Source organism: Mauremys mutica, chromosome 10, assembly GCF_020497125.1.
Source record: "Mauremys mutica isolate MM-2020 ecotype Southern chromosome 10, ASM2049712v1, whole genome shotgun sequence".
In the NCBI taxonomy this organism is placed as follows: domain Eukaryota; kingdom Metazoa; phylum Chordata; order Testudines; family Geoemydidae; genus Mauremys; species Mauremys mutica.
Window position 1 is genome coordinate 56,271,420 of NC_059081.1, and position 9,079 is coordinate 56,280,498.

Consider the following 9,079-nt stretch of genomic DNA (forward strand, 5'->3'; position numbering starts at 1 on the left):
TCTGTTGGGCAAGCTGAAATAAATTTAGTCTCTTTTCCCATCTTGTACATACTCATGTTTCAAGACCTTGGTTTGTTTCTTTGGTTTTGCCTTAAAGAGGCAAGGCACCGATTCTAGTTTTGTTAGTTACATATAATAAATAACCACTGCCTGAAGAGCCTTGCGCCGAGCTTTGCATTTTATATCTTCTCCCCACATGTCCACGGATCCCACATTTCCTCTATGATTTCGCTTCTGGCTCAGATCTGAAACTGAAAGGGGTCTATCTTCTGGTGGTCTGGATGAAACTCACCATTGGATACAGTCATTTCTGGTCAAAACCTGGCCAAGACCAAATTTTGGCACTGTCCAGTCTGGATCTTGGCCGCAGCCATGGTTCAGCTCAAACCCAGAAATGATTAGGGGTATGGAACAGCTTCCATACGAGAGATTAAAAAGACTGGGACTGTTCATCTTAAAAAGAGATGACTAAGGGGGGGATAAAGGTCTATAAAATTATGACTGATGTGGAGAAAGTGAATAAGGAAGTGTTATTTACTCCATCACATAACACATAAACCGGAGGTCTCCCAATGAAATTAATAGACAGCAGTTTTAAAACAAACATAAGGAAGTACTTCTTCACACAACACACAGTCAACCCGTGGAACTCATTGCCAGGGGATATTGTGAATGCCAAAAAATATAAATGTGTTAAAAAAAGAATTAGGTAAGTTCATGGAGGATAGGTCCACCAAAGGCTATTAGCCAAGATGATCAGGGACACAAGCCTTTTTCTCTGGATGTCCCTAAACCTCTGAGTACTAGAAGCTGGGACTGGACAACAGAGGATGAATCACTCAATAATTTGCCCTGTTTTGTTCATCCTCTCTGAAGCATCTGGCATGGGCTATTGTCAGAAAAAAGACTACTGGGCTAGATAGACCATTGGTCTGACACAGTATGGTCATTCTTGTACTCTTATGTTTGTGTTGAGCCTGCAAGAGGTTTTCTCTGTCAAACGCTCCCAGTTCTTTAAGTTGTCTCCATAACTGGAGAATGTACGAGATCATGAATGACCACCGAGGGTCCTGTATTTCCCAGGATACTCGCAATAGGTCTAGAGTGCCATTGGGTTGTCTTCCATACCAGAGCTTGAAAGGTGAAAAGCCCATGGAGGATTGAGGGTCTTTCCTGTTGGTGAATAGCAGAGGGGTGAGTAGTTGTTCCCAATGTTGGAAGTCTGCATTCACAAAATTTCTCAACATTTCTCTTAAAGTTTGATTTAAAAGTTTTACCAGGCCACCCATTTGTGGATGGTAAACTAATGTTCACCGTGTTTTAGCTTTCAATAGGTTGTATCATTCCTTCACCAACTGGCACATGAAATTAGAGCCTTGGTCTGTCAGGATTTCTTTAGGGATTCCCAACTGAGAAAACAGTTTCAGCAGTTCATTTGCTATGGTGGCTGCGTTAGTTGATCCTAGTAGAATGACCTGGAAGTACCATGTGGCATAATCTGGGATGACTAAAATGTGCTGGATCCAGGGTCCCACCAAGTCTATCCTTTCAGAAAGTATATCCATGAGAGGAAGTGGAATGAAAGGTGCCATGGGGATTCCCTGAGGGCTGTCAACTGATGCCCTGGTCAGGAACTACAACAGCCACTCACATCTTTATGGATACCCGGCCAATAAAAATGAGTGTCAATTTGATTAGAGTTTTTTCCTTCCTTGGGTGCTCTGCACATGGTATCTCATGGATTGGCCTCATCACCTCACTCTTATAAATGGTAGGGAACCAGAAATTGGGGTCTGACTTCGTTCATCTGCTTATCTCGCTCAACATGGTATATCCACTCACCCCAGAGTCCAAAACGAGGCCCTGACTCAGTAGTTCGGGTTTCAGTGGTTCGCCATTTGTCACAGGCTCAGCTAAGCTCACTATTCTCGTACAAGTCAGTGTTCCGGGCAAGAATGTTGGTGCTAGGGTCATCGGTCTCTATCATCATCAAGACCTGAGGCAGTGGATTCACACACCCTAAGGGCCCTTCCTTAGGGTCAGGTTGTTCATCTACCCCTTGTCTGACTGCCAAAAGGGGATGGTCTTTTATAGGACTGTCTCCCACAGTCTGCTAGCGCTTCTTGTAAGTACTGCCAGTCTCTGCCTAGTATAAGCAGGTATGCTAAATAGGGGCCAACCTGACAAGAAGGTTGGCTGTACAGCTCTCCAATGTCAGTTGTATGTTTCATGGTGGGTAAGGCTTCGCATCATCATGTATACACTAGAACCTTCTTGTCTGACTAATTGTTCCCGTACCAAGGTCTGTTCAAAGCTGTAGTCTACTAGTCAGTTGACCCTTTTCCCATTGATTTGTATGGACACCACTAGTTTGGCTGATCCATTCTTCCAAGATCAAGTCTCAGCTGACCATACTTACCCATAATTACAATCCACATGGGTCTGTCTCAGCATGAGCAGCATATCCATCGGGCTGCGGGAACATTGGGCTCTGTTTTAGGGGTTTGCAGTTCTCACTAGAGGAGTCATTTGGGAACCCCTATTTGGCGTTCCCGATGCATTTAACAGTCTCTGTTTTCACACAAGGAAATCCCTTTCTGGATGACAGTCGTGTTCCAGGGACCCTGGGACATGTCCCGACTCCCTGGCATTCCCTGCTGCCCCAAGTCTGTTTCTGGGGGCCCACTCCAAGGTGGTCTTTCCCCTCGACTGGTCCTGGGCTCAGTTTGGTCAGGTCCTCTTGTTTTCTGTACATGATTTCCTAGTGCTATCTGAAGCAATATAATTTTCAACAAAATGGACGGCCTCCGCCAACATCTCTGGGCAATGTTTTAACAACCAGTCCCTTCCCTCAACAGGTAGTGTGTGTGTGTGAACTGTTCCACCAACACATGTTCAGCTACTTGTACCTGGGATTCTGGCTTTGATCAGCACTAGCAATGTCCACTCAAGCCCTGGGTCATGCTCCTGGGGGGGTACTTCTCTTCTTGGAAGTGCTGAGGTGGATCTCTTCCATAATAGCTAACTAGTTGAGAATAGCTGTTTTGACTTCTGGGTAGTCCTGTTCATCCATCGAGTCCATTTCTCAGTATGCTGCCCAGGCGGGTCTGGTGAGGAAAGGGGCCATGCAGGGTGGCCCAATGTTCCTGCAGTCACTTGGTTGCCCAAGCCTCCTTTTCCAAAGCTATAAGGAAGGACTTGGTGTCATGATCTGGACTCATTTTTGCTAACTTTATCATTATGGGTGGGGCGGGGTGGTCAGATTTGTAGGGGGCCCCCAGCCACCCTCGGTCAATTTGAAGACAGATATTTGTTGGACTAACTGTTGCTATTATTTCCCTTAGCAGACGTTGTTGTTGCCGCACCATCTGTTGCTGCTGCTATGTAGCTAATTGTTGAAGCAGCTGTTGTTGCTGCTGCAGAGGGCTCATAGCTGTTGGCTTTCTGTCCACCATTTCAGAGGCCTGTCCGAGTCCATCTTTCTTAGACGGTAGGTGGCTATAAGTAACTGTCTTTTCTTTTTCCTCCCAGCTCCCCTTATGTCAGAGGAAACCTAATGCCCACTTTTCTCCATTGGTCACCATTCTCAAGCTGCTGACGGGCCCCTCCTACTGAACGGGCACTGAAAAGTCCTTAGATCCTCTAACCCCGAGAGGGGCAGAAGTAGCAGCACCAACTGCCTAATCAGCTTGCCATGGGGCTTGCTGAACTTGTCTTACCCAGACAGTAAACCAGAGTCATAGTCGCCTTGTAAGCACAGGGAGGGCTGGTATCTAGCCTTCCTGAGGGCAGGTCCCCTGAAAGCTTTCCGGGGTCTCCTCTGGGAGCTGTAAAGCTGCTGTCTGATCTCCTCCGGAGCTGCCCAGCAACTTTCAGGAACTTCCTGTTATTAAAGCCCTTGATGTCATTGATGGGGCAAAACATGTGGGGCCAGGCTTGCCCACAGCAGCTCTTTTACCCCTTCATCACTGGTGTGGGGTTTATATATCGCATCATACATGCCTAGACTTCAGCTGGCTTTGTGTACATGTACTGGTGCCTACCACAGGAGCGGCTCACAGTTACTTAGCTGTGTGTTATATGTGAGGATTCTCATTTACATCAAGTGGGAGGATGATTTGCATTCTGTCCCTGCGGTGGCTGTGAAATTCTGAGAGGCCATAATGTGCAGCATAGTGACAATCTCAAAAGTGCCCAGCTAGCCACGGATCAGTTACAATCCATTTTTCTAAACTACCTTCTGATCTTGTTGAAAAACAGCTTGCCAAAACGAAAGCTGCTATGCTGATAAATTCCAGCCTTTTTTCCAGGGCAACCGAACTATATACACCACTTCTGTGTGATGTATATTAGTGCTTTTCCATTGGGCATCTTCTCTACTCTTCCAGCTTGCTCCCCATGCTCTTCCCAAAGTAGACTTCTTGTATATTTCTGGCTCTACTAAATTACAATCAAAGGAACAGACAGCACGGCAGACAATTATAGCAAAACAGTGCCAATAGGTTTAATTCAATCCAGCATTCTTGTCCAGTACCTTTTTACCTGCAATCATGTTGGCAAACAGCTATTGCAACATTCATGGGGCAACAGTGCTATCTGCCTGAATTGCATTGGCCTTTCAGAGGAGATATACCAGCCATAACAGACAGCACTTTGTGCACATTTTGCATCAGGTATCTGCTGCATTATTCAGAAGAGATATGGTTAAAACTAAATATATTACTACTTTACACCTTAAATTAATTCAGTCTACGTTCAGTTAAGTGTTAAAAAGCTTGTGTGTCTTGCAGTTCCTAGAAGAGGATAGATCTTTTCCAAAAGCTAGGTTGAACTTAAAGTAGATACAACATAATACTTTGTGTTTTCTTTCTCTCTCTTTCCTCCCAGCCCTAAGATTAGCATAAAAATGTGCTCTCCTAACTAAGCAGTCTGTTAACTGATAAGCTATCAAAAATCATCTGTTATTTTTATAGCTCAAAGGCAGATGCCATTTCAAGAACCAGAGTTGATTGAGTAGGATTTTTAGTGCTTCATAGATTTGTCATTGTAAACTTGAGGTATTTTAAAACAGAATGATTCGAGTCTTGAAATACTACCCCCAGAGCAATCAAGCATTAGGATTTTGCTCGTTTTAAATTTTATCCTGGATGAAATCTTTTCATCTCAGATCATAAAGAATTTCACTTGTTTTCTAATGTTTGCACTAAAGAGCTTTTCTGCATTAAGTCCAGACCAGTGTAATTACTCAAAGCATGGAAGTTAAAGCTTCCTAAGCTATTTCTGTAGGGCTCCTTTCTGCCAGTAGTTTGTTTTATGGGGACCCCACATGGAAAAACTTAATCAAGCTCACTGTACCAAGTTTAATGTCTTGGTATAACAAGGCACGCCTCCAATATCTCTCCTAAGGTCCTGCTGTGGGGTGTGCAGACCCCAAATCATAAAGCCTAGGACTAGATACAGATCCTATCATGGGAAAAGAAAGATGCCATCAACAACCACTTAACAAACCTTTCACACACCCTATTTAAAATATATGTTGAATTTCCTATAGTATGGGTAATATACCAAGTAGAATGTGCAACACACAGGAAGCGAGAAACTAAACAAGGAAAGTGTAAGAAAAACATGAAACATAACCCCATGTTATGTGTGAAGTGGTCTGCGCATTGGGAAACCATGTATCACTACGTACAAGCGATCAATAACACAATGAAGAACTGAAGAGTTCCATTGTGGTTCTTCTTTTAGAACAAGGTAAAAGTTTGCCATCTGTTATTGTGATTAATATAGAGCTTGTGTGAGGTCTGTAAGCCATTTACATCAAAATAAAGGTGTGCTGGTCTACCACGGCTGCTCTTCCACATTTTACAACAATCAGAACAATTAGAAGTACATCTGGGTTGATGCCCTCTTACAAACAAGCATGAAATTACCCCAGAGGAGAATTAACAGGAGTGTTGCAACCTCTATGTCACCAATTTTCAGAGGTACTTGCCTCTGAAACACATCATTATTAACATGTGATGTTAGGTAGGAGGTCATTCTTCTTAACCCTCACTTGCTTTGGCCCAGCTCAGTTGTGCAGAAATTTGAAAATTTATCCCAGTATAGTTTAATACAGATTTCACTGAATAAATTTAAGGAACAATAGATAAGGTATCTATCTAAATAAAGAGACTTTTCAGCTCTTTGTTGTCTCAGATGTAGAACCTTTCCTATGTAATTACTCTAGTGATGTGATGTGATTATGAACAAGAGGGAAGTGGTCCAGAAGACATTCTGTCTGATTAGACGAGTCCACACTATGAAAAAGTCTGAGACGCTCTGGTCTGTGCAATGGGTTGATTGTGCACAGAGTTCAACTGATTTTTTCTTGCAGAGATGAGGGCCTCCCTGGAAGTAACAGGGGTCACGGCTTCTAATCCTGTAGATGTCTCAAGATCTTTAGGGAGGTCTGGTTTCATCTTGTATCTTGGGACATCTGCCCAGAGAGTGCTCCCCTCCATGCTACCCCCATAGTAAATGGAACTTGAAAACAATGCTGCTATTGACTCCCGTGTCGTGGCCACTCATCATGCCCCTCTCTGCAGGAGAAGTCACACAGAGACACTTAATGCTGCAAGGAGCAGTGTAAACATTTATAAGCATTTTTGCATGGAATACAGTCGCTGCTCCCAGAGCCACACATGACCCCCAAACCAACAAAGCCTCAACTGCACAGTTTACACGCGAGGGACTTTGGTGGTTTCCTGGGGAGAGCAAAGGGAACATGGCAGATAGGTTTTACCCCCCTTGCTGTGAGTGAGGCTTGCACTCTGCTCATATTTCGACTGCTTCGCTCCTCTCCACACTGTACAGAGGAAGGCAGCCTAGGACCAGATTATTACGAACAGCAGCTGGGGCAGTGAAAGAGGAAATCAACATCTAAGTCTAGGTCTACACTGCGGGGGGGAGTCGACCTAAGATACGCAACTTCAGCTAGGTGAATAGCGTAGCTGAAGTAGGTGTATCTTAGGTCGATTTACCTGGCCATGATGATGGCGGCAAGTTGACCACTGCCACTCCCCCGTCGCGCAGTGGAGTTCCGGAGTCGATGGCAGAGCAATCGGGGATCAATTTTATCGCGTCTACACTAGACGTGATAAATCAATCCCCAATAGATTGATCACTGCCTGCTGATCCGGCGAGTAGTGTAGACATACCCTTAGTGACATTGGAAATGTGATGTGCAGATTCCTTTTCTAATCCCTCTGACACTAAGAGGTATTATTTTCACTTTCCAGTGTTTTCAAGGATGCGCTGAAGATTGTACCTTGTTCCAAAATTAATTCAACACTTTAGTGCAAGCAATGGAGATTTTGATTTAGCTAAATTAATTATTTAATATGGATTTACATTCTGCCCACACCTACCCTGACCAAATAACCAAGCCTAGTAAAATACCCAACCAGGTTAAAAAGCAGCTGAGTAAAATAGGACAGACTTTTAATGACATTGGGTCAAGTTCTTTCCTTACTTCAGTAATGTGGCCATCAGTTCTAGTAGCCAGTCCCCCAGGAGTCTCAGCCCTTGTCCCTTGTCTCCCAAAGACGGAGGAACAGATGTTTTTCTTACCAAAAATAGTTAAAAGTCACCAAATAGCTCTGTACTTATGAGGCCAACCTTTCCTGACCTTTCTGGCTAGACCAACTCCTGTTACGCTAACCTCTGACTTCAAGCCCCCTTAATGGCAATATTCCTGGATAGTATAATTTCCCTCCCACCGTGTTGGCTCAGGGAAATATTTGCTCTCTCAGCATTAGAATTTATTTTCCAAGAGAAGTGGCAGCGACCACCCTATTCTGCCCCCCACCCCCATTTGATACCAGAAATAGGCTTTTCTGAGATATAATTTTACACCAGAAATGTGTGTCACAGTCTCCTTAGTGTTATAAGAAGACCTGGCTTCCTATCCAAATCAAACAAGGACCTTGTCAGATTCAAAATGGACAGAAACAAGAAATGAGAGCCTGTAATTGATGATGGAAATCAGATAAGCCCTCTTTAAATACAACCATTGATAGAGAAATGAGTACTCAAATTACCTTTGATTAAGTCACTTAAAAAAATAAAGCCAGGGGGAGGGCTTAGTAAAACCACCCTGGTGCATAAAATCACTGAGAAGGGATGGAGGGAATTATTTTAGTTTGTCAGACTCTGAAATTTAGGAGAAGCAGAATTAAAGTCACTGAAAAAATGTAAATCAAGTGGAAATATATTGATCTCTCTCCTCCCCTAAGCAACCCTAAGGATGTGGTGTGTTCTGCAGAGGAACAATGGCAGGACACACACAGCCTTCTCTACTGATTGGGCACACAAGCTTTTAATATTCATGTCTAACTACCTAGATACTCACATGGCCCTTGTGACCTTGCATCTGAGTGTGCCCACAATTTTAATATGTTCAATTGCAATACCCTAGGAGGTAGAGAAGTTGGATCATCCCATTTTTTACAGAGGGAAAGTGAGGCACAGAAAGACAACATGACTTCTTCAGGGGCACACAGGACTTCTGTAGCAGAGCTGGGAATTGAACCTATGTTGCCTGAGTCCCAGGCCAGTGTCTTAACCATAACAAGATCATGCCCCCACACCATTAAAGCACCAAGTTCAGCACAGACAGAGAAGGAGAGATATACAGATAGAGGGAGCATGTTCTGCGTCTACTGGCAGTAGCATCTCTCGTACCTCTTCTTTCCTTTCTTCCATGCTCAGTGAGCTGGCTGCACAGGAGACAGTTTATTACCACTGCATTCCTTAACCCTCTCTACAACATGAAATCCTGGGGAGGGAACTTGCTTTGGCCGAAATGAGATGGGCACAAATGATGCCACCTGTTGGGAGATCTTTAGACTTACAGGGCCTGGTTCTCTGCTCTGCAACCCCAGCTATGCATCCAGTTGACTCGAATGGCCTCAGAACTAGTGCATGGGAATGGAGAATCAGGCCCACAGCCTGGTTTTTACAGAGGCAGTTTACACACAGACTTTGTAGGATGTCCCAGCTTGTTGTTACAGCTCTCAAAATAAGGGAAGGAAAA